Source organism: Mesocricetus auratus, unplaced genomic scaffold (genome assembly GCF_017639785.1).
Source record: "Mesocricetus auratus isolate SY011 unplaced genomic scaffold, BCM_Maur_2.0 Super-Scaffold_100010, whole genome shotgun sequence".
NCBI lineage: Eukaryota > Metazoa > Chordata > Mammalia > Rodentia > Cricetidae > Mesocricetus > Mesocricetus auratus.
In genome coordinates, this window is record NW_024429194.1 from 82,242,844 (window position 1) to 82,269,172 (window position 26,329).

The following is a 26,329-nucleotide window of genomic DNA, read 5'->3' on the forward strand; positions in this document are numbered from 1 at the left end:
TTTGCACACAGCTCCTTCATTCCATGTCACTGGTCAGTATCTCCCTGTGGGCTGCCAGACCCTGTCTGATACCTTGTAAAACTGGACAGTCCAGGCTCTCTGGTGACTACAAGCTCAGTGCCTTCTCTTCACTGTGGTTGTGTCCCCTGTGTGGTTGGCCGTGAAGCTCAAAGATAAAATCACCCAAGTCTTCCAGGAGCCTAACTGGGCCTCCATCAGTGGCTGCTGTTGCCAGTAGGAATTCCAAGTCCTGAGGCTACAGGGTCCAGCACCCTGGACAGCACCAGCCTGGCCCTGCCCTCTCCCAAGTTGGAGGGAGGGCACTCACCACCAGCCCGGTGGAGCTTCTGCCACGCCCACCCCTATCAGCCTCTCCAGGCCTCCCTCCCGCTCCAGGAGTCTTTTAGTCTTAGGCACAGTCTGGTAATTAAAAACCTTCAAGGGGGACTTTATTGAGTTAGCATTAGTTATTTTGTCAGGCTGGGAGAGCGAGAGAATTATCTGTCCTCCGGGAGTGGGGGGCTGGGCGGAGGCCGTGGGCTGAGATTGGCAGGTGCCTGCCTATGTGCATGATTGTGCACGCCGTGCTGGGGCCAAGAGGCTGCACCGAACTGCAGACACCGAGCGGGGCTGAAGGGGAGTGGGCTGCGGGCTTTTCTCTACCCAGAGGCTTGCCTTGCTTCATGTGCCCACTGCCTAGGTCCTTCCTGGCTCCTGAATTTACATTAAAAAAAAAAAAAAAGAGCTCCTTTCAGATCCAAGATGGCTGCAGGCAATGGAGGGAATGGTGAGGGATTCTTGCAGGCTGTTGGCTGTGGGCTAGGCTTCTTGCCTGTACAGTCCAGGGCTCCAGTCTGGGACTAGCCAGTGCTGGTTTGAGGTACCCCTGACCTCTCTGTCCACTACTTTCCATAGCTGGAAAATGCCTTTTACAACTAGGAAATGTCCACCTGGGGTGTATACAGCTTGATCTTGGGCCAGCCCCTCGCCCCTCTGCCTTCAGATTCTTACTTGTGAATATAGGGCAGCAGCCTTCCCTCTGCAGGGTTGTCGGGATCACTAAAGGAAATCGAGTGTGTGGTTCTTATTCCCCTGGAGAGGCCCAGCCCCGGGGATAGACCCAACATCTGTCCCTTCTGCCTGTCATCCACTTGATGACTAATCACTCTGCCTCCTGATGTGGTCAGCCCATCATATTTCAGATGAACAAACTGAGGTTTAGAGCAATAAAGTGGTTTGCTGAGTCAGCCAGGAGTAGAGGTCAGGGTCGTATCTGGGTCTTTCCTTTGACCCAGTGGCCAGAGGGCCAACAATCTAAACGATGGGATCTTCTGGGAAAACCACTAGGGAAGAATGATTGCTGTCAGCCTGCTGCAGATCTTGGGCCTGACCAGGAGGTTACTTCCTGGAGATTGGACTCTTCTTCCACTCAGGCTATGCCCTGCCCCTACTTTGCTCCATAGCTAAGCCCGAATCCATGTCCCCTACTCCTAACACTTGTAAGTCCCAGACCCTGCCATTCCTTGAGCACCTGGCTGAGGGGGATGTGAGATCTGGAGCCAGGACTGAGGAGAGTGGGAGGGATAAGGAAGCACATGTCTGTGCCATCCACAGCCAGTCCCAGTAGAGCTCTGGTGACACTGGACCTGCTGTGCCTGACTCAGAGACACTGGCCTGGAAGTGGGAGGCTTGAGAGTCTCATGGGGCCTTGTCTTCCCCATGTCTCCTGTGTGATACTTTCTTCTAAGTCGCTGCCCAAATCGTCCTCCTTTGGGAAGGAAGCCTTATGGGACTTGCCGTTCACTGTCTGAGATCCTGTTACCCACTGAGGTTACAGGTGACAGGCTGGGGTGTCCCTCCTAGAAGGCAGGGAGAAACCCTGGCTGTGTCATCAGTCTCAAAGTGTCTGCTGGGTGCCAACTGTGTCTCATCTCTGCTCCATATTCCTTGAGTCCAAAGCAGGGAAACCACAGGACAAGATGAGGGCAGAAAGGTCCTTCTACTGCATCCTTGCCGCCCTCCTCCCGAGCACCAGGGCCTTGGGTATAGCTGGGCAGAGACACACAGGTCTGGACCTGGAAACCATATGGTATTGCTGCCTGCTACCTGTGGAACCTGGGTGAGCTTCTACTTGGGAATTGGGGGGTATTTACCTAGGGCCTGTGAAGCTATGGCCTCCAGCACGTGAGAGGAGCCCACACACGCTCCTTTGTCTCTCAACCTCAGTTTCCTTATCTGAGAAATGGAGAAAACCCTTTTGACTCTTGTGTTCATGAGACATATATGGTAGCATGTGAGAGGAGCCGGGCATCTCAGGCTCACAGGGTCGGGAGTCAGCTGCTGTCCTTCAGCTGCGGCTTTGCCTGATGCTGAAGGTGGAGTCTCGGAGCCAGGGCTTGTCCTGCAGGTCTGCTGTGTATGTTCTAAGCTTCAGTTCTGATCTATACCGGAAAGGAACTGAGTTGCGTTCCTGTATCCTCAAGCAGGCCCCATTGCTGACTTCTTTTGAACTGGCCCACATTCCTGTGTTCTTACAGGCTCTGCCTCTCGTTTCCAGGACTGGACCAGGCTACGATCAGGTTCAAGATGCCTCTCTATGCAGTTGACCCAGGGTTCCACCTTCATCTGGCCTGATCTAGCCCAGGCTATGGAAAGCAGGTGCTGGCTCAAATGACCTGGTCTATGGAGGTCTTGGGCCTCCACTGACACCTGCCCAGCCTTTCCTGTGCACCATTCTGCCGCTGACCACATTTGATTCCCCAAGAGTCTGTATTTATTGCTCTCTTGGCAGGTGCCATCACCCATAGGTGGCACTAGCATTGAGCAGACCATCCAAATCATGCCGCTAAGGGTCATCATGGGAATCTGGCCAGCCTGCCAAGACCTGTGACCCCCTCCCCCAAAGCCTTAGGCCACTCATCTGTCTACTGTGGCCCAGATTGTAGTATGGGAGTCTCTTCCTGATCCACACTAGTTTTACCACCTCCTGGAAGTCCTTCCTGACTCCCAGGCCGTTTACTTTTCTTCTCAGCAGACTGAGCTCAAGGAACGTGCATTTCTGAATTCCTGGGCTAGGCACACAGTAGGCAATCTAGAAATTCTTGTACCTGTTTGATAGGCATATGGGAGCTGGACAGATCTTAATGGTTGTTTCAGAGGGAAGGAAATGGAGTCACAGAACCAGCTGAAGAGGAGAACCTGGATTCAAGTTCTGGGGGCCTGAAGGCTGGCCTGTTTGGGACAATGTCTTGTGTCTTGTTTCCTTAAATGGATATCCTGAAGCTGCCTCCCATGGTGATTTGAGATTAAAGACCTGAAGATATGGCTTTTCCCTGCCATTCTCTGGGTGGGCGGGAGGTCTGCCTAGTATCTCCAGGTCTCCTAGGATGCTGAGCCCTGCTTTGGACCACCAGGCTTACCAGGAGGCCTTTAAAGACAGGCTAGGGTCCCAGACGGAGAAGAGGATGCCTGGTGTCAGCCCTGGACAGGCAAGTGCCCCTGTTCCTTAGGGACCGGTCCAGCTGCTTAACCTGCTCTGGTTCCCTCAGTCCTCAGCTCCTGGCAGTACCCCTTACTTGTAGCCTTGAACTAGCAAGGGCCAGCAGCAGAGCCCAGCTTTCAGAGACCCAGCTTCCAGGTCTGGGTTAGTTCCATTGTGGAGACATCACCAGAGTCTCCTCTGCCACCCACGCGTTGTATTTCAAGCAGATGAAAGATTTTTATTCCTTTTTGTGTGTGTGCTTTTGCCCCACAGGATTAGCTGGTCCCTGGACGCCCATTTGTCAAAGCATTGCTGTATTGAGAGGACAACAGAGACTTATGCTGTGTGGTTTCTTAGGGGCCCTGAACTTATTTGCAGGTTCTGGGGCAGGAGGCTTGTGGAGAGGACTAAGAGGAAACAGGCAGTATTGGGGGCAAACCTTACCTCAGGCAGGAGCCTCCACTACTCCGGCATTAAGACCTTGACTAGGTTTTGGACCACTGGTTCTTGCTTGGCCAGCCTGGTTCCCAGGGAGGGTTGGGGTTTGGCCTAGCTTCCTGCAGGCTCCTGTCCCCCTGGCCGGGCTCGCTCCCCTACCAGCAGCCAGCAGATCAGGGGCGCATGCGTGCAGCGGGAGTGAGCCGGCTGTGGAGAATTAATATTCCTGGAACATCGCCCCGGCCGCCTGCACACGCCGAGGAGAATATTACGGCGATTAGCGGTGGGAGTTCGGCCTGCACGCAATATCTGGATGGAGAATTCGGTGTGATTAATCTGGCGCTAAGTAGCAGCCTCCGGGGTCCGCGGGGCTCTGGCATGTTTGGAATGGGAAAAAAGCTCTGGAGTGCAGAGATTCTTCGGGGGGCTTTTTAGGGGTCTGCCAAGGTAGCAGCTGTGCCCAGGGAAGGCTGCAGGCTCCTGATGGCCCTGAGTGAGCAGAACACCCCTTGTTTGTGGCTCTTGGCAGGCTGCCAGCCCACAGAAGCATGCCATTCAAATTTGCAGCCCACTGACATCCCAGCCTTTCTCTTACTATTATATTCTGGGTCACAAATCCTGAGGTGCAGCTTTCCTGCACACTTTAGGTCACCCTTTCTGACTTCACTTTCCTCATCTGCAAAATGGGGTGCATGCTTCCTTTTAAGAACTGTTCTTTTCACATTTTATGGAGTAGGAAACTAGCGGTGAGTTTTTTTTTTTCAGGAGTGGTGTTATGCTGTCCAGATGTTGGAGATCATGCTTAATAACACTACAGAGAATCTGCCTGACTGTAGCAACCATCCATTCTCCTTCAAACAATGCCAAATCTGTTGCAAGAACCTTGGGAGAGAGTACTGATTATCTTATAGGTCATAATCAATGGCCTCATCTGTAAAATGGACATAAAATAATTGCCTCCTTAAAATGGAGGCTCAAGTCAGAATGTTGATTCTTGTTTTACAAGCGTCATTCTGGGCAGTTTTACAGTCTAACCTTGGGCACTGGAGGGTGAGGGTCAGGAAGGAGGAGTTGGCTGGACTCAGCGAGTGCCAAGACTGTTTTTCTCTGGTGTTCACTTTAGAGGTGTGGATATGTTTGTCTAAGGTTAAGCCAAATCTTTGGTGTTGAGGATCACAATCTTTGGAGCCAGCCAGACCTGTGTTGACCTCGGGCAAGTCTTCCTTTCTCTGAGCCTCAGTTTCTTTATTTGCAAAAAGGAGTGGTCGCGCCAGCCTTTTGGGATGGAACAGCACAGTGGACATGGATCATAGTAGATGCTCAGTTCTTAGGAAGAAAGGTCTGAGAGCTCCAAAATGCAGTGTATACAGCTGGCCCACTTCCTCTTTCCCAGAGAACTACTTGCCAGAAGCTCTTGTGGTTGCAGAACTAAGATGTTATGTCTTTTCATTCAGTTGCTTCAAGCCCCTTGGAGTGAACATTTCCAAATCTGTTTTTTTTTCTTTTTGTTAGTGAGACTGTAGACCTCCAAACAACTCATCATTCTGTCCAGAAGTGGATACTGGATCAATTGTCTTCATTCTCCTTTTCCCATGCAAGCAATGTAATGGCCTTTGAAAAGGGGTTGGTTTGTGGTTTCCCAGCAGCAGAGTGGTCTGTGGTCTTGAGCAGCTAAATTTGAAGCCAGGCTTTTCAGGAGGAAGATTTTAGCAAGCTCTAAAGCAGCTGGGTACAGTGCAGAACTCTGTGGGGCTGGCGCTGCATGCACTTTTGACATCTCAGTGTCTGGAACAGCAGGAGCTCAAATAAGCACTACTTGAATGCTTGAATGCATGTGTGTGTGATCTCATGGATAGGTGCATGTGTGTGTGAAGCAGTGGAAGGGTGTATACATGCCAAATGGGACGGATGGGTGCATACCTGTGATGGTTTGGACAGATGCAAGCATGCATGGGATAGATAGGTGCATACATGGAGGATAGGTGTGTGCATGCATGCATGCATGATGGAATGGATGGGTGCACATGTGTAATGGAATGGATGAGTGTATGGATGCCTGATGGGATAGGATCATGCATGGAGGATGGGATAGATGGGTGCATGCATGCATTATTGGACTGATGGATATGCACATATGTGATAGGATAGATGGGTGTGTGGATGGATGCATAATGGAATAGATACATGAATAGAGGATGGGGTGGGTGGGTACACACATGCAGGATGGGTGTGTGCATACAGCATGCAATGGAAGCACATTCTGATGGAAACAGTAGAGTGCAGTGGTTAAAAGCACTGTAGCTGGAGAGATGGCTCAGTAGTTAAGAGCACTAGTTACTCTTACAGAGGACCAGATTTCAATTCCCAGTATCCACATGGCAGCTCACAACTGTCTTTAACTCCAGTTCCAAGGGATCTGACATGCTCACACAGATATACATGCAGGCAAAACACCAATTCACTGAAATAAAATTAAATACGTAAAAAAACCCCACTAACTCTGGATTTAGCTTTGAGTGGAATTCTGGCTCTGTTCTTATTGTGTGAGTTGGGGTAATGTAGTTCAGTCATTTGACCCTCAATTTGCTCATCTTTAAAATGGTTTCTGTGATGTTGGCTTGGTGCTCTCCAAATCTCCCAGTTCAGACACCCTGTTTCCCCAAAGCCAAAGCTCCAACATGAATGAGGTTGGGTCTGCCCACCCATGTGTACCTGGGAGTTGCCACCTTAGAAAGGAGCTTTGCCTTTTGCCCATGCACTTGCTCGACCTTTCTTTCCTGGACAGGGTGTCCACCCAGCTTACCCCCTCTCTTCCAGGAAGCCTTTCTTGGTGCCCATCCCATTATGCTCCCTTCTAAGTCCTTTCTCTGTGTTTCTGCTGTTGCTCGTGACCTCACTCTTGCTGGATACTCCAGGAGTTATAATTGCACACATGCCCATGCTTTGGAGGACTACAGGGTCCCCACATTTGTTGCATTTCTACTAAGTGCCAGTTGTGTGTCTGTAGACATCTTGTTTGTTTCTGTTGTCAGAAAGCAGAGACTCAGGAAAGCAGAGGGTTAGCTACCTTGAAAAGGAAAACAAGGTATGGTATGGTTATGTGGAAGCCTGTCCGTCTCTCTCACGACACACCTTTTCCACAGCCCCTTTGCAGAGGCACCTTGTTGGCTCTGATCAGATGAAACAACGAAGACAGCTAAACTTAGTCTGGCTCCAGCTAAGAGTCTGAGCCCTTCTGAACATTTTGCATCCCTTATCTCATGCCATCTCACAACCTTAAAAGGGAAGCTCTACTCTTTTCTCCCATTTTACAGGTGGGGCCTGTGTAGCTCAGAGAAGTTAAGTAACTCGCCTTAGATCTCACAGGAAGGAAGTAGAAAAGCCAAGGTTTAAAGCCAGACAGTCTAATGTCGGTGCCTGCCAAATAGAACTAGAATTCCCCAATCCTTGATATCAGCTGCCCTTGCCTAGGTTCCTCAGTGTATATTTTTCTTCTTCTGTTGTTAATTTGGAGACAGGGTCTCACTATGTAGCCTTGGCTGGTCTGGAACTCCATATGTAGACTCAAACTTACAAAGATCCACCTGTTTCTGTGTCTAAGTGCTGGGATTAAAGATGTGGGCCACCATACCTGGCCAGTGTGTATTTCTTAAGTGTTCATGGTTTGCAGGAACTTTGATAGTGGTCAGAAGACAAAACCACCCTTTGAAGCCCCATGGGATACAACAGGCAGCTGAACAGGCAGAGAGGGTCAGCCGTCACTGGGACCCTCCAGGGGACACTGCTGTTATTGTTCCTATCTTCACATAGGATGAACTGGATTCAGGGGAGCCAACTGGCTTATCTGTGGTTACAGTGAATTGGGGGATGCTAAGATCTGAGCCTGAGTGGTGTGCCTCAAAGCCCCTGGCCGACCACTTCTTGTTGCCTTCCAGGATGCAATTCAGGAAAACATGGAGAAGCAGCGTGTAAGTTGTTCTTGGGGGTTGGGCTTCCCTGTCGATGTGATACCTAAGTCAAGATCCTTGGGTAACAAAGGAGGGCTGGCAGAGGGGAGAGGGCGTGTTCCAGACACTCAAAACAGCAAGTGCAAAGGACCAGAGGCAGAGAACCTAGCCAATAGCTGTGTTCTAGGTTTCTATTGCTGCCACTTGCAAACATCCTTTCTGAGTGACCAGTGTATCTGGAAGTTTACTGAATGCCTGCTGTGGATTCTACACGTTAGGTCTTAAAGACAAACCATGCACATTCTTGGTAGGAGAAGGGCTGGAACAAAAAGCATGGTGGCAGCATTAGTTCCAGGACCTGGGAAATGTCTGGAGGAGTGGAATTACTTTTTAGATTATTAAAGAGAAAATAATTGGGGCCTGACACATAGTAGGCTCTCATCAAGCATGGAAGAAGCTCAGATGCATGCGTGTACAGAGACTACACGGCAGGTAGCCCAGATGCCATGTGGCACAGGGTAGGGTGCTTTTTTGGAGCTGATAGATTGATTGGGCCTGCAGGATTTTATTGGGGCCAATGCCAAAAGGGAGCACCAGCAGCCATTTGGACAGGGGAGGCCTCAACAGGCTAAGCATAGACATGGGAGAGGTGCTTCCACATGGGTGTGGTTCCCTGTACCTGGGGCTAGATCCCTGGGGCTAGTTTCAGGTCTTTTCCCCTTTCTGAATATGAAGATGGGTGTTTACCTCTCAGGCATTGCCATAGGGTTAAGTAGAGGGACTGTGAAGTAGCCAGTATCAGGTCTGTACATAGTAGGGACTTTCTCTTCAGAGCTAGCACCCATACTTACACACTGAGGGGGCAGAGCTGCAGTTAGTGATTCCTCGCTCCAAGTATGGCCATCTTCCTGCTGTGTAGCCTTAGGAAGGCTCTCCCTCTCTGTGCTCACCAGGTATCATGGCCTTTGTGATCACCATTCAAGGTGCAGGTTCCAGTTCCCAGCACACAGTAGGGATGCTGTCTGTGAGTGGGTACTCTTGCCCTTACCCCTTGCTCTAAGCTTTGATTCCCCACCTGCGGGGGGCATTGGCCCCTTTTAAGCTATCCACTCTGGGGCCAATTATAAATAGACACATAATCACCCCTATAGAGATAAGATGTATTCTTTAGAGATGAGCCGCATGCCCCTCCCCTTACCCCCCCCCCAAACGTTGGCACGCGCTCTCCGCAGTTGAGGGCGATGGAGGGATGTGGTACTCCGCTCCTACATCCACCCATGCCTCCTCCCTGCTGCTCCTCCATTTCCACCCTGCAGAGGTGTGATCCAGCAGGGGCCGTGATGTCAGAGGCTCGGCTGATGTCACCGCCCCGGCCCTGTGACTTCACTTGCTTGCTTGGGCAGGAGGAGCTGTGAAGAGGCTGAGACTGAGAGGAGAAACTGCCCCCTTTCCTTTTTCTTCTTGGTTTCTCGCTTTCTCTTCCTCCCTGCCTCCGCGGGGGGTTGTTTTCCTGTCGGCCTGCGTGCTGTGGGCTGTCAGGGGGTCTGGGGCAAGTGCCAGGGGAGGATGCAGCTGCAAAGGTAACGGCGTGCGCGGGGCCTCTCCCACGGTTGTGAAAGTTTGCTCTGGCGTGTGAGGCGTGCCCGCTGGGCGCTGCGCCCTAGGTTCTCCGGGGGCGTGCGGGGCCAGCGGGCCAGGGACAGGCCAGGCAGGGGCTTCCTGGGCGGCCTTCACTGCCTTGTCCCCATCAAAGGCCGCAGCTGCTCGAGTGGCGGCTGCAGCTTTGAAACTGCCATAAAGAGCGATAGAGGGAGGGGAGCGCGGGGGATGCTCAGAGCAGTGGCCAGGAGGGCAGCCGCGAGAGGAGGGGTGGCCGGCGCTGCTGGTCGAGTGCAGCCGCAGCAGCAGGGGCGTGAAGGGCAAGGCCCCGGGTCAGGGTCCCAGGGGCCAGATCCTCAGTTACTGTTCCTGTCCCTCTGGTCCAGCCGCCCTCTGTGGCCCGGACCCCAGTAGTGAAGTGCAGAAGCTTTAGGAGGGGGCAGGGGCTGGCTCCCCCCACCACCATTTCCTGACATATTCCTTTACCTCCAGTAGGCCATTTGTCAGTGGTAATGCGGGACAAAGGAGAGGGCAGTGGGTGGTCTGCTGTGAGTTGGGCGATAGACACGGAGCACAGGCCGAGGAGAAACGCCAACAATTAGGAGGCAGATCCAGAGCTTTGCTCATTCAGTCTGTCGAGGGAGCCGTCATTTTGTGTTAGCGTGTGTGTCTGAGGTGGGAGGAGGCAGAGAGGGGAGAATGACAGGAGAAGGATTATGACATTGTGTTGTCTCTGTTTGTGGTAAATGCAAATTTGGCACCAGTGGTTTCCTGGGAAAAGCAGAGGCAAGTGACCCAGGCCAAGGCCTCGGCCCAGACCCACCAAGGGAGCTGGTGGGCGGCGGCTTGGGATTTCGTTTGTTCCTCCCTTTTTTTTCTGCCTGGCATGTGCTTCTTCCATTTATTTTACAGTGAAGAGCTGGGGATAGACAGGCCCGACATGGCGGGAGGAGCCCCTCTTCCCTGTTTTTCTAGCACCTCCTCATTCTGTAGGAGGCTCAGGCACCTCTCTTGCCTCCAAGTCTTTGCCCCAGGTCATTTGCTTTTCTCTTAGGTCCCCTGCCCCAGGCCAGGGCCACACTTTGTTCCTCCTTTAGTCTGGCTGACCTGAGATCTCTGAAGGCTGCTTCTGCCCACAGCTGCTTTCAGAAGGTGACCAGAGACAGCCCTGGACCGAGACTGTGACCCCTTCATGCCCACCCCCGACTGCAGTGCTGACCTGGCCTGCCAGGGTATGTTGGCAAAATGTCCTAGGACCTTGGGGGCAGGGAATGTGAGCCTTCTCTAGGACAGGAGGCAGCTACAGCTGGCAAGATTCTGGGCTGCCACAGGGTTCAGCAGGTACAGTGATATGGGCACACAGGATCATTCTGCTGGGAGCATGCTCTTAGAGACTACATGGAGTGGCTTTTACAAGGGGTAGGCTGTGCTCAGAGGCTCTCGCTGTGGTCCCTGCACTAGCTCTGCTTCCTCTAGAGTTGGTCCCACTCTGGACCTTCCTACTTCCGTTTTACCTGGCCACGTCCTCCAGACTCAGTTTCTCCTCCGGGACTTGGGCCTGTTCCCTTTTATAGCTCTGGTCACACTGGTGGCCTGTCTCAGACTTCTGGGTGCACAGCCTAGGTGGGTGGCCCTGAGTGTAGGGACTTTTAGGGTAACCCTTGTAAATAAATCCCTGACATCTACCCAAAGCTGAGCATGGAGACTTGTGCCTGGAACTCAAGGTAGCAGAGTAACTCAGAGATCCCTAATGAAGCAGGACCACCAAGATGTGACACCTGTCCCTAATTCTGTCCGGACAGTATGATAGGCCCAGTTCTTTTGGCAAAGCCACCCAAAGAACTTTCCCAATGGAGCTTGGTCATGAGGGAAGACACTGTAAGTTGGGGCAACAAGAGCTGGGTAAACAGTGACAGTTACACAGCTTTGGGCCTGGGGCGAGGCCACCTGATGAGCTGCAGTGCTCTGGTGTTTTGTGGAGCTGTGTGTCAGATGGAAAAGGAAAGGGGGTGTGGATGGGCTCTCCTCAAAGTTGTGGTGTTAGGTTCATTCCAGGTTGTAGGCTCTAGAGCATTATGACCAGGGATGCTCAGAGCACTAGGCTTGCCCCTGGTCCATGCTAGCCCTCTTTACCTTGCTTAGATCCACAGATGCCTGTTCACTTATGGCTGGCATGGAAGCCCCTCCCTCCAGGCACCCCCATTTGGACTGGAACAGTAGCCTCTCTGGCTCTTTGTCACTTTAACACAAGCTCTAGCCTTGCGACCTTGAGCAAGCCTCAGAGCTGCAGCTTTAGAAGGCTGGGAGCAGTGATCTCCTTCTGTAGACTTGCCATAGGGATTAAGAAGATGGCAGGCACAGAGCAAGTGTTCAGCTAGTGGCAGATGTAGCTGTTAAAGGTGCCAGAAATTTGGGGGCAAGTTTAAAAAAAAAAACCCAAATGGACAAAGCCTCCCTTTGTACCTACGTTGTTAGTCTCAACAGGACAATCAAGAGAGGCTTCACAGGGAAGGTGGCTTCTTAAGATTTTGAAGGGTGAGTAGGAGTCCACCAGGCTAAGGCAGAGGAGAGTACCTGGTGAAGGGAGGGAAGGAGCAGAGCTTCCACAGACTGAGGCACCTGGTTCTTCCAAAGTGGAGCAGGCTCTGGATGCAGGGCAAGCTGGACCTGCTGGCAGACTGAGCAGGATACCCATAAATACATCACTGAAACTCATCCTTAGATATGTTTGTCTTAGACCATGCTCCAGAATCTTGCCAGTTTCTGCCAGGTCTGGCCTGTCAGGCTGCCTTGGGGTGTGGGTTCCACACTTGAATTTAAAGACGGGTTTGCATTTTCTGACTTTGCACTTCTCTTCTTTCTCTTGTTGAATCTTGAACTCAGGCCCTGTGCTGCATTCCTGGGCCAGACAGACCACATTCTGAGCTGGAGGCAACATTGCTGAGGGAAATGATTTGGAGGATTTGGAGACAGGTTCCTGGAGCTGTATCTCCAGGCTGAACCCTGGGGTGACCTGAAACTGCTGCAAAGGCTGGGTCGCTAGTTCCCAGCCCAGCCCTAGCTTTTACTGAAGTGGCAGCGCAGAAGGTGGCCAAAGACTCAAGGCCAGGCTGCTTGGATTTAGTCTCTGTGTAGCAGTCAGACAGGTCACCTGCCTTGAGTCTTGGTGTCCAGATTAGTAGTGATACCCATGTCACAGGGCTGTGATGACGGTCACAGGACTTCCTTCTCTCAGATCAACCAGTGTAGAGCGGACTCTCTGGGGTAGGGGCCACTCGATACCTGCTCCCTTCAGGAGAGGACAGGCCAGAATAAAGGCTCAGCACCTGCATATCTATGTATCAATTGCATAATCCCTCCAAACCTCAGTTTCCCTAGCTCTGAAATGGGGGGTGGTTATCGTGCTGGGGCACCGTCTGATTGTTTTCACCTGCCCTGAGCTCTGCTACGGTACAGGTAGCCCAGAGCAGAAAGTGCAGGGGAAATGCTCTAGAGACTTGGCATTTTCTCTGAGGCTGGCCAGCATCTCTGGTTATTGTGGGCAAGATCAGAGGGAAGTAGACAGTGCAAGGCCTGGAGATCAACAAGGGCCCACCCACCTCTGCAGATGAGCCATTGGTTGGACATACGGCAGAGCCACTGATATACTGAAGGGCCTTGAGCATGGGACGTCACCATTCTGAGTCTCAGCTTCCCTTTCTGTGGAGGAGAACTAAGGTTTGCTTAGGTTTCCTGCTTCTCCGAAGGGCTCTGATTTTCCTGTTGCTGATTTTCTTGGATGGTTTCCATGTAGGCTGTGCCTTGGGCAGTATCATCTGCCCACTGGTTTTTCCAGAAAGGATGCTTTTCCCTCCTATTCTGCAGGCAGCCTGTAGATGGGCTACCTCTGCCTGGCTTGCCTACTCCCCAACAGCACTGTACCTAGGCTAGGGGAGAGGCCCAAGGATAGAGCAAGGGAGCAGCATCCAGGAGGCCCCTCGAAAGAATAGGGCTCCCAGGTACCTTGGCATGTACCACATGTGAGTACATCCAGGTATGGGTACTGTGGGGTTTGGGAGCTGGCCACAGCTGGCTCTGGGTGGTGACAGACTGTCATCAAGCATCCTAGAGGTCATGAGCGCCCCCCCCCCCCAGCACAAGTTTTAGAGCCAGCTGCTCAGCTCCACTGAGTCCGTGCTGGATAGTTGTGGCACCTCACTTCCCAGGAAAAGCCGCTGGTGATACTGCATGTGAGGCAGCCTCTGCACTGAGCAAGCCTCCCTGGGATGGGAAAGCTGAGGGCCCCAGAGCTTTGGGACTCCATTGAAGGTTCTTATACCCATTTGCTACCAAAAGAGAGGACAGGCAGACTATAATGCTTGCAGTCCAGAGACTTGGGATGGGCTTGCTACCATGGGAGGCTGCCATCACTTGCTGCAGGGATGTACTGACATCGGGTGTGTGGGAAGAAGGCTTGCTTCACAAGACTGGGGACTTCCCTCTGCCCCAGGCACATATTCACGCATATGTGAGCATCACAAGGGTTCAAATCTTGTATCAGCTACTTGCTAGTTTCCTTTTGCCTCTGTTTCTACCGTCAATGGGAACTAGTTTTGGACCTGGCTCACAGCACCGGAGTGAGAATGCTGTGTGTTAGCACAGCATGGAGGCTAGTACATGTGAAAGCTGCAGGCATATTTTCCTTTGTTGTTTCAAGTCAGCTCAGATGTCTCTGTTTGCTCAGTGTTGACTGAATACCCTCAACATGCCAGACCCAAGTGTCTCTGCCTCGGCTAGGTGGCCAGATTTGGAGCCCGGGAGCTGAGCGTGCTGTTCTGGTGCAGAGGGCTAGAGTGTCTGAGAATTGGTGTGCTGGCTCCCACTGCTGGTGTGACTGACACCCTGATGAAATATGTCAGTTGGAAGCAGTTGTGAAAGAAATGTCTGGAAAGCCTATCAGCCCTAGAGGAGGACCACAGGGAGTCTGAACTTAGGTCAGTGTTGTCATGACTTCCCTGGGGATGAGGGTGGGGGTGGCGGTGGGGGATGGTCCTCCTTTCCAGGGCCTCAGTTTCCTCTTCAGAAATCAGGGCAGTAACAAACCTCACATTAGAGTTGACTGTGGGATTGCTTATATGGAATGTGCCTTATAAGCAGCTGTGACATCTTTCACTTTTGTTTCTGGTCCTTTGCATGATTACCACAGGTAGATCCTGTGCTGTCCCTATGATATTGGGCATGGCCATCAAAGCATGCTCTGTTCTCAAGGACTTCTGGACTTCTGGCTTCATTGAAACCTTTGGGCTCTTTAACTTACAGAGAATGAGGAAGGCCCCTCAGGCAGCCTTGTCCCTACAGGGGATATGTGGTCACCTAGGTCATGCAACAGAGGTTTCTGGACAGTTCCTTGTTCTGGGCACTGGGTCAGTGAATGGGGATGAAACTAAATGATCAGAAGTCAATATTGCCCTTGAGTTAACTACCTCCAAACATCAGAGACAGGGATGGGAATGCTGACAGGGCTTCAGCTTCTAAGGAGCAGCTCAGCCACAGCTGAAAAGGTGGATTAGAAGTGAGCATTAGCCAATGCCTTCTGCTAAGAGTTTGTGACTCCTTCTTTTACCTTGGGATAAAGTGCCAAAGCCTGTGGCCTGCATCTTCCTGAAGCTGCACCCCACTTTCTCCTTTGACTCGCACTGTACTGCCCCCTTCCCCCTTCTGCTCTCCTTGCTTCCTTCTACTCAGGGCCTCTGTCCCTGCAGCATCTCCAGCCTCAACATGAAGCCCTGTAGGACCACAAACAGCATGACAACTAGGACCCTTTATTCAATGCTTGGCACAGGATACTCAGTCAGTGTTGAGCGAATGAATGAATGAATGAATGAATGGTTAAGGAAGGGCTTTGTGAAGGAGGCAGCGTTTGACTCAGACCCAAAAAAGCAAAGTATAATTTCAGTCTGTGCAAAGCAAGAGGAGCAGGCACCTCTGCCCCTGGGAATAGGCCAGCAGAGGACAGGGACACAACTTGTTTGGTTTGGCAGACACAATGAAACAAGGGAGTGGAGGCTGGCAATGTGAGCTAAGCCAAGAGAGGGCTTTGTATCCAGGAGAGTGGGACTTCGGAAGCCACTCAGCAGCCACTGTGCACTGTCAAGCCAGGGAAAAGCGCTCATGGGACTGCAGTAAGTTGGCGGTAGGGATGAGAATAGCTTACAAAAAAAGGCCGGAGTCAAGGACTGTGAGTTGGAGAATTCACGGCCCCTACTGCTTTCTGTTCCCAAGGCATTACACATGTGCTCTGGCAGTTGTCCTTGAGAGCTATCAGGGAGGTAGAAGCAGGGTAGCAAGCAATGAGGCTTGTCACAGGATGTCTCTTTTTCTGGAAGACAATTGGCTTGGTGGCAGGGCAGTCATTCCCAAGTCATGAAAATGGAAGTGAGCCATCCTCGTTGAGAAGGGAACTCCTAGCTGGGATCCCCTACACCTGGATTCTAGTGTAACATGCAAGACAAGCCCAGGGAGGAATATGAGCAGGGACATTGCTGCTATTATGTCCAGTGCCAAAGCCCTAGGATCCTTTTACAAGGAAGACACCGTGGTCAAGAGCCAGAGTTTGAGGGGAAGGACTTGAGGGCAGCTCCTTTGTCCACCACTCAGTGGCTATGCACCTTTGAGCATCTTTCTAGTGACTTTGGGCCTCTTTAGCAATGAACTGGGATGATGATATGGCCTTTTGAGGGTTGAGTTAAATGACAGGGACTCGCAAGCCCAAGGAACAGTGTGGTTCAGGAAGCAGTGGCCGTCATCATGGCTGCATTTTTCTCCACCGTTTGCATTCTTAGCAGGAAACTTGGGTTTCAGGCTTAAAAATGAAGAGCATGTCAACAAAACAGGATGGAACAAAGTCTTTTCCCAGCATGCCTCAGCATGTGGCACTGCCTTCCTGTGGCGCCCAGACAATGATGTGGCTAAAAGTCTTGAGCTTTCAAGCAGAAATAATCCCAATGGAAAGGAACCTCCCATTGTTAGTGCATGATGAAGCGATGCAGGGGCTTGGCAGCCCTGCTCGCCTGGGTCTGTGTGTTAGCTCAGACCCCGCCTAACTGGCATAACTGCTGTGCCTCGGTTTCCTTACCTGCAAAAGGAAGACACTATCCACAGGTTTAAGTGAGTTAATGCTTAGACTGTGTGCCTCAGTACTACAATCAGATCATTTATCTTTAACTCTGTAGCACTCTTGAGTGACTTAGTGAAGCTCTGAAGCCAGAAGGCTGGGTACCAGTCCCAGTTCTGCTTTTTGCTGGCTGCCTGACTTGGAACTAGTCACTCCCCTCTCTGTGTGCTTATTTTCTGCTCAATATCATGAAAGTGATGATTGGTTCCTCACAGACTTGTAATGACCACACAGCATCACCAGGAAAGGGACCCCCCATTCCCAGGAGGCAGGAAGAACACGTGCTCCCCATGGCCTAAATCTCAATTTATAGATAAAGAAGTTGAGACTCTAAGTCATTAGATGATTTGCTGAAGAATACACACTGGTGAGACCAGACTGGTCTTCATTTTTGTGATCTGGGTTGGTATTGCCATGCGTGCCAGTGGCTGCTCGGGAAGTGTCAGCCCACAGGCACAGAGAATTTCAAACTGGGTGGAAAGCTAATGCCCCCTACCACCTGGCTTCAGGGTCCTGCTTGCTCATCTGTGGGAAAATGAATGCTGCTAGGGGGGAGTTCCCGACTGTCTTCGGGCCTCACCATACCTGTGGGGAGAAGCTACTTTGTTCCCTATGGTGTCTCTCCCTGGTCACTTGTAGACTGGACGTAGCCGGCTCTCGGCTCTTCTTTTCAGCAGTCACTAAACACTAGGAAGCTGGATCGTTAGAAGTAGTCTCTAGGGGCCTAGTACCAAATTCCAGCTCTGCCTCATTCAAGCTGAACGACTTAGGACAAGTTACTGAAATTCCCCTGCATCTCAGAGACTGCATTTGTAAAGTGGGTATGACATCAGTATCAACTTCATCAGGTTGTTTCAAACATTAATTAGCGCGAATAATAAAGTCTGTAAGTGCCTGGTATCCTCTAGGCTCATAATAACTAATACGTAATTTTTGTGGACATGTTCCTTTTCTTGCATAGGATGCCAGACACTAATGGGAGGTGGAGAAGTCCAGTAACAAATACAGACATACAAACAGCCCAGTGGGACCAATGGGAACCATGACTTTGATCTTGGAGGGCAGAGTGGAGGGGCAAGCTAGTGAGCAGAGGCCACTATGAGACTGTACCAGTCCTGTCAAACCCTTCACAAGATATAAAAGGTCCTGCAGGGCTCCCAGCCCAGTCTCCTCTCTCCACTGCTCTGGGCGGCGGCGGCGGCGGCGGCGGCAGCAGCAGCAGCAGCAGATCCTTCCATCCCCACCCCCAGTTTCATTGCTTTCCTTCACCTTGCCGGAGAAAGAACTGTTCATGACTTGCAGCCTCAAAGACCACAGGTGCTCCTGTGAGGGTATGCCCAAAGCATCAAGCTGTGTTGCGTGTCTGTGCATGGTCAGTATCCCCACCCTTTGCCTGGGGAAGTTGACTGGCTTGGGACAGGCATGGCATGATGTTGGGGGGAGTTTCCTCTTCTGTCAACCACTGACTGTTTGTAAGCTGCCTTCTGAAAGTCTAGAGGTGAAGCCTCAGGCTTATGAGCAAGGGCTTTAGGCTTCCCTCTTGGTGTTTTAGAGTGGCCAGCAGGAGGCTCCTCCCAAGAGGAAGGAGAGTAGGGGCCCATTGAAGGATAAAGGCGAGGGCTGTTTGGGTGCTTGAGAAAGTCAGCCAGTGCTGGGAAGGGTGCTAGCCTGCTGCTGAAGGCAGACACTCTGGCTCAGTTCTCACAAGTCACTGATCTGCCGAGCAGGGAGCAGGGCGAGTCTCCTCAATCAATCCATGCTGACAGATGGCGGCAGAATCAGTGACCTAGAGGCAGAAGGCTCCATTTGTAATCCCAGAGTGGCCCAGGTTCCTGGAGGAGGGCTGAGGAGTTTGTAATAAAAGGAGTGACACTAGGTTTCCAAAAGCCATCTCTGAGCCAGAGGAGGAGAGAAAGGATTAATTTTGCCTCTGGAATTGATACACAGTGATTCTATCAATAAGCCTTTTGAAGTAGGCTGGGTTAGGTAAGATGGGAGAAAAGAAACAGCTTATTTACTCTGCTTTCCTTAAAATACCATAAAACTGGAGAAGGAAAACCAAGATGGATACATTTGAGACAAGTAGGGATACAAAAGGTTGGGGCAAGCTGTGATCAGAGCTGTGATGCCAGCACTCCAAAGGCTGAGGCAGGAGGAGAACCATGACTTGAGGCCAGCCTGGGCTACACAGTGAGACTCTGTCTCAAAATAAAATAACTATCCCTATGGGGTTGTGAATTGTAGGACATCGGACAGCAAACAAATTTGCCTGAGTTTCATCTGCTCAGCTGTTGTACTGGCCTCAAATTTACAGTGGTTCTCTGATTTTAGCCTCCTGAGTACTGGGATTATAGGTGCGTACCACCGTGCCTTGTGGGGTAGCGAGAGTTAACTGTCTGGCACTGCATGAATTCTTTATGCAGCTATCTTTAGATTCCCCACAATTCCTAAGCAAGGTAACATTAGGGGTGCGGGTCTGTCACACAGAGAGGTGAAATGACTTGTCCATGGCCACACACAGCATAAGAGTACTGATATCTGCCTGCTGGTCACGATTCCAGTGAATGTCTTCCCCCATGTGATACTGCAGCAGCACATGGTAGGTCTAAGGGACTAAGAGGGCTCTGGTAGACCTGGCTTGAGAATGGGGCAAGTTTCCATGTAGTGGTCACCTGCACAGTATTCCATTAAGAGCTGAAGAAGTAGGGAGCAGGGGGTCAGGAGCTGGTCCCAGTGTCTCTGCATTGTTTTCCTAATGAGACCTGTTCTATTTTGTTCCTGTTCCCTTGGCCCCTTGAGACAAAGTGAAACCTAGGAAGAAGGGAGAACTGGTGGCAGGAGTATGAGGAAGTGGGTGTCCCTTTTCTCATGAATTGACTCAGGAAGCCGGGGATGCCCTCAATACTTACTCTCCAAGAAACACATCTATATTCTCCATTTTTTTTAATACAGAAAACTCTGGGTCTGTTGAGAGTACCTCCCACCTTTCTGCAGTCCTGATACAAGCTGAAGCCAGGCTTTGGTTTCTTAAAAGCCTAAGTGCCGGAGAATTTGAAAATGAAACTCACAGTTAGAACAATGGGAGCAGCCACAGGGCAGGGCCTATTCAGCTTTGCTCAGGAAGGCCTTGGCACCGTGCCTGGCGTGTAAGAAGTGTGGGGGAATCAAATTCCCAGGAGTAGTCATGACCTGCGTTGGAATCAGCCCCCACTTGGTGAGATGGGACAGAAGCCAGGAGAAACCATTGCCTTCAACACATCCTCCTGCCAGGGGCCCCAGAGCCACTCAGGCCCTGCCTGGGATCCCCAGACCGTGGGCCACCTGAGGCGAGTGGAAAGCATTACCTGCTCTGACTAGGTAGAGTGAGAGGTGAAAGGGTAAAAGCAGACCTCAGGAGTTGTAGACCCAGTCCCTAGACCACGACTGATTCTGGTCAGCTGCCATCTTATACCCAAGGCATGTTTTGGATCCCAATTTTCTCTCAACTTAGGCTGCTTTAGGAGGGAAAAGCCACATACTCCCCCAACATCTAGGGCAGATGCGGAATCAGTAGTTTTAGGGACACCTAATCCAAAATCTCCTCCTTCCTCTTGTATCTGTGGGAAACTGAGGTCCAAAGTGGAAAGATCTTTGGTTTGCCAGAAGCTAGATGTAAACACCCCAAAATATGTAGACACCCCAAACTCACCCTCTCCTCACTGGCCTTACTTTCCATAGCAGTGGGGTGGGCACATGGTACTACCATCTATCGGATGGCAGTTCTACATGAGATTTTCTTGAGGAAAAAAAATTAGCCCCTTGCTCTGTAAAGACAGCAGGGAGTCGGGTGGTAGCGCACTCCTTTAGTCCCAGCACTCTGGAGGCAGAGGCAGGTGGATCTCTGTGAGTCCGAGGCCAGCCTGGTCTACAGAGTGAGTTCCAGGACCGGCCCCAACGTTAGAGAAACCCTTTCGGGGTGTGTGTGGGGAGAAGACATCAGGGATACAAGGGATGACTCGTTAGGGCCTGAGGCACGGCCCGGAAATCTCTAACTTCAATTCTGGTCTTGCCATCCAGGAGTGCAGGATCTGAGTGCCACTGTAGTCTACTGGCACGGACGTTTTTATTTTAAATGGGAGGTAGGTTGGCTTCCTTCCTTTTATAATGAAGGAGACTGAGACTCAGACACTAAGTTGTTCATTCAGGAACACCCACTAAGCACCAAGGGCAGAGACAGCAGGCGCTGGCCTGGCAGGACCCACCGGGCCCTGTGGACTTAGCAAAGCAGGAACTATCCCGATGACCGCTCAACTAACTACATAAAGTGCAGCGGGCTTCTCTGCCTGTCCAAAGCCTGGAGGCTCAGGGAGAACTCCAGAAGGTTCTGTGCTATCAACTCCCCAGAAAGTTGTTGAGGGTACCCCACAAGGTAGCCTCAAGCGCTGGCCTGCAGGCAGCCCTGGGCGCGTGGTCTCGGACCCCCAAGTGGGGTCTCCTGGCTGCGCCTCTTCGACGCCACCGCACGCGGGTGGGCACGCGCCCCGCCCCCGGCTCCGCCCCCCTCCGCGCGCCCCGCCCCTCCGCGCGCCCTCCCGCCCGCCCGCGCGCCGGGGCCCGGAGCCGCCTCATTGGCTGCGCGCTGTCACCTGACGCTCTGTTATTTCCTGTGTGTTGGGAGAATGGAGAGAAAAAACCCGGAGCCGAGCCGCCTTCGGCCCCTGCGAGGCGGCCACGGCCTCAGCCGGGGGAGCCCTCCCTAAGGCGCGCCGGAGCGAGGAGTAATCGAGCGAGCGCGCGGGCCGGAGCGAGCCTCTAGGGGCCGCGGCCCCGGCCCGCCCCGCCGTCGGCCTGGGCGTCCGCGCTGGAGGCGGTGGAGGCGCCCCCACCCCCACCCCCACCCCGAGTCGCGCCGCCGCCCCCCTCCCCTCCCAGCGCCGGCGGAGGCTGAGGGACGGGCCGGGGGGCTCCTGCAGGTAACTGCCGTCCGGCCTGAGGAAAGGGACGGCCTGAGGGACCGGGATTGGGCCGCGCGCCCTGGCGGCTGGGAGCACAGGTCATGGCCCGGCCCTCCTTGCGAGTGCTGAGCCTCGGGAGTCGCTGAGGGGGCTGAGGGGATCGGCGTGGGCTGCGAGGGGGTCAACCGCCCGGCCCGACGTCAAGGCTTGAGAGGGCCGGGAGTGCTCGGGCTGCGGGCGGAGATACCTGCTCGTTGCGGCCTGGGGTGCAGAGGGGTCCGTGCTCCTGGCAGCCCCGCGGGGACCGGCGTTGCTGGCTTCTCGGCTGCGGGCTGGAGGCGAGGCAGGCGCGGTGGAGGGCCGGACTTGGAGCGGGCCGGGGAGGGGCCGCGCAAACACCTGAGGCCATGTGGATGCGGCTGCCGATCGCCTGCTGGCGACCCAGGGCAGGTACCCGGCGGCGGGGCGCGAGCTCGGGGCGCAGGATGCACTTCCTGTGTGGGGCGCTCTCCCCTCCCCCGCCGCGGTGAGCGAGGCAGGGCGTGGGGTCCCGCGGAGGAGCTCTTTATCCGGGGTTAGGGGGGTGGGAAGGCGAGGCTCTGAGTCTTTCTTTCCTATTTTCTCGGGAGAGTGGTGGTTTAAAGGAGAGTTGGCTATCCGTCCTGCGGCGGGATCGGAGTGGAATTCAGTGTTGGGGCGAATAGTGCTGAGGATTTCTCCACCGTTTGTGGGTGCGGACACTAGCGTTGCTTGCTTGTTTGTATTCAACCCCTCTGGGGACGAATCAGAATTAGGGATTTTTCCCCTCGCTCTGGGTTCTTCCTCCAGAGATTAGATGACTCTGGTAAATGCCATAAAATGGATGGAATTTTTGAGCTATTATCTAACAGGCTGATCTTTGAATGATAATTGGACCCTTATGCTAACCGCCTTAGTGAAGAGTTTTATAAAACGTTTTACACGGGATGGCATTGGCGGCTGGGGAAACTACCAAATTCCAATCTAGGAGGCCAGGAATGCACTTCCAGTTTGGCCACCAAATAAACTGTAGCCCTGGGCAAGTTACCCACCCTCTCAGTGCCTCAATTACACTTCTGTTAAAGACTCCCTCGCAGGCCAGACATTTCAAAGGGTTATTTGAGTTTGGTTTGGTGGTTCTTTCATTCCTGTTTCGTACTCTCATTTTGACCGTAGCAACTTTTCTGAGAAATGAAAGATGTGTCTTACTGGATTGAAAAGTAACTTGGTCCTGGTAGTTTTTCCCTCAAATTTCCAGTGCTTTAATAATGTGCTTCTGAAGAGAAAATGCACACTATTAGTAGCAGTCTGGCCTATGTTGAGTGCACATTTTTATATTTCTTTGTGGAAGAGTTTTCAGAAAAAAAAATTTTGGGAAATGTAAGATGATTGGGTCTGTTCTTATTGGAAACCCTTTCCATACTGGGAAGGGATGCTATTTCAGGCTCTTTTAGGTGGCACTTGGCTAACTTGAAATTTACAACTTCGGTCTTCGGGTAGGGATGAACTAGACATTCACGATGTGAGGTAGTAGGCTAGCAGAATTAACGTCCACCTCAGGATTCAGTAATTATTTGCATCCCTTGTTTATTCCTTAATGATAGTAGGATGCCTCCTGGCAGATAGTGAAGAACCCCAATTAGTTTCACTGATTTTTCTGGTTTGTGAGGGCTGTGGGCCATATGCTTTTGAATGGTAAGTTCCTGTAAATCAACCCCAGATTTTGCTCTTGTTTGTCTTAGACTTTTAGTATTGTAATATTGGAATAACGTGCTTAATTTGGTGTCCTGTGCCTTTTAAATTTTTTATTTTTATTTTTTGGCTATTTAGTCCTGACTGGCCTTGAACTTTCAGTGATCCTTCTGTATCCCGATTATATTCTCCTGGGCTTGTACACACCGTGCACCACATACAGTTCATTATGCCTTTCTTAGATCACCTTTTTATTTGGTCTACACAGTTTAAAAGTGGTCTTAACATGGACGGGGGAATGGGCTCATAATGTCAGTCTTTTAATAGAGGTTTTCTTTTATATTAACATCAGACCTATCACAGGAGACACATGACTACATGGATGAATTATTTGGAATTTTTCAAAATAAACAATTCTATTAGGATTTGAATTATGACCTTGTATTCAGTGTATGATTTGAGAAGCTCCAGCTACTCAACTTGGAAGTACCTATCACACTCCAGTGTACATTAATTATGCCTGATCTATAGCTTATGAAGAACAATTACTATAAAACTTCAGTGAGGTGATTTGTGTATGTATGTATGTGAGAGAAGACCTTATATTGGTAAGATATTAGATTTGCCTTTTTGTGTTAAATATTTTAGCAGAATACTTTTTCTTAACTATAAAATGAAGTGGTATGTAGTTGAAATGGTCAACATCTATTTTAACCAAGAAGTTAGAATTTGTCTTTTACCAAGTTTTACTTTCCCTTAGAGATAGGAAAGGATGCTAACATTTGCCTTAAAAATAAAAACAATCTGTATACTCTGACCAAGGAATTCTAAACTGTCTTAAAATGTCTACCCAGTAGACCTGAGAGTTGTTTATCATTACTTTTCCTCAGAGCTAGTGAGAGGTGGGGTTTCAATATAACTCTCCTCTACTAGACCCCAAAGCTTATTACTGGGTTCCTTGTAACTCATGAAGTCTGTATCTTTCTGCTGTCATTCCACCCTACTGATCTTATGTATACACATACCCCCAAACCAACAAAAACTGTGGTGAATATGAAATCTGGACTTGGGCGAAATACTGGAAAGTGGTTTTTGTGACCCTTGGGAGTTTTCTGAACTTTCAGTTTGCCAGTGCTTGACCATTTTTGCTAGCATGCCTAAGATTTAATCTATAAGGTTTCTCTTTCATACCTAGTTCTACCATCTGTCTTGAGCTGAAAAGTTTATCATCTGAAAGAGCAATATAAGACATAAAAGGTTGTCTTTTTGTTGCCTGTGTTACTGGTTTGTAGTGTACAGGATTCATGTGATTGCTTTCACTTTGGACAAATGAGACTATTAACTTATATTTATGCAAAACAGAACTTTGCCCAGTATTCCTTAAGCATTACTTCCTCTTGGGGGTAGTTTTAGTTTTAGGCCCTTGAAAATCTTGTGGAGGTGATGTTGCGTATTGAGACCAGAGCCTGAATGTTGCTAGGCGGGTACTTCTGCCAACTGAGCTGTATCCTTCACTCTCTCCAGAATCTTGTGACCATGATACCCATAGTATAGGTGAAAACATTCTTATGATTACAAATAAAATTCAGAGTTTCCAGTATTAGGGCCATGCTTGCTTTGCAGGTAATACACAGTGCCTGCAGGAAGATTCCTACATAACACATTGTTGGTGTAACTGTGGCTTCATCTGGTGGTTCTTTATGTGGATTTAAGAACATAGGGCTGGGTGGTGGTGGCCATGTCTTTAGTCAGGCAGATCTTTGAGTTCAAGGCCAGCCTGGTCTACAGAAGGAGTTTTAGGATAGCCAGGGCTACACAGAGAAACCCTGTTTGGAAAACCAAACAAATAAAAACATAGGACTGGGTGTAGTGGTATATGCTTGCAGTCCCAGTACACTCAGAGCTGGGCAGGTCTCTGACTTTGAGGTTAGCATGGTCTACATTGTGTTCCAGGCTGGTGGAAGCTATAGGAGGCCTTGTCTCAAGAACAACAAAAACAAAAAAGATGGTTTGGAGAGATGGCTTCAGTAGCTAAGAACACTTGGTGCTCTTCAAGAGGACCAAGGTTCAGTTCCCAGCGCCCACATGGCAGCTTACACCTGTCTGTAACTCCAGTTCCAGGACTTCTGACACCCTCACACAGCCAAAATGCAGGGAACACAAAATAAAAATAAAAAAGAAAGAAAGAATGAGAATATAATAGCTACTAGGGAAACTACCCTTATAAGCTGTTCTGTAGGTTAGGGACACAATCAGCACAATATGAAGATGATTTCTTTGTTTAAACATCATATCCCTGAATATTGATTAAGATCCTGTACATGTCTTGTAACTTGCAATAACAGGTGTTCATAGGCTGCTCTAAAGCATGGGAGATGCAGTGGTGGGCCAGATAGAGGAGGAACCACTCTGAGAACAGAATGTAAACAGCAAATAAGACTGTCATTTGATAATAGTTACGAAGAAAGTAAAAATATGTAGGTGAATGTGGTGGTGCCTTCCTGTAATCCCGAACTCATGAGGCAGAAGCAGGGTTGTGAGATTAAGGTCAGCTTGAACTACATAGTGACTAACCCTATCTGGAAAAGAAAGAAAGCTCAACTTGGCAGTGACATGGAGTGGCTTTAAAGTTGGTCCCTGTTCTGTTGGCATTCTGTCAGCTAGCTGGGCAGTTAGATTAATCTGTAGGGCAAGTAAAAAGTAATGTTAGGTAATTTACTATGGCCTTGAATCTCTGAAAAAAAGTTCCCAAAGCCACTGCTAGGAAGTGATGTGTCCTTCTCAAGTCTGATACCAACATTAAATATGTGCTTTCTACAACAAATATGTTTTTTCCCTCACTTAAAAAAAAACAACATACAGAACATGTCCCGAATTTTATCTGGCCAGCCACAGTAGCAGTCAGTTAAATACTTGGGGTACTACCCCTGCTCTTCTCAAGAGCCCCCCCCCCCAAGTAGACCAGGCTGGCTCATCCTCTACTTTCATTAGGCACAGTGAATTTTTTTTTTCTGGTCTCCAAAGTAATGGTTCATACTTTTGATCATAGAAGTGAAACCAGAGCTGT

The 26,329-nt window shown here is 50.6% G+C and overlaps 1 protein-coding gene across 2 annotated transcripts in view; it reads left to right on the top strand.

The window, feature by feature from the left end:
- Tcf20 (transcription factor 20) overlaps nucleotides 1–26,329 on the top strand; it is a 162,470-nt gene that overhangs the window by 62,025 nt on the left and 74,116 nt on the right. The window contains exon 1 of one of the 2 annotated variants that reach the window (XM_013111244.3): nucleotides 21,272–21,570. The exons of the other annotated variant lie outside the window; for it this stretch is intronic. The gene's annotated coding sequence lies outside the window, so the exon portion shown is untranslated. Of the gene's footprint in view, nucleotides 1–21,271; nucleotides 21,571–26,329 lie in introns of those variants that run through there. 2 annotated transcript variants of the gene reach the window in all.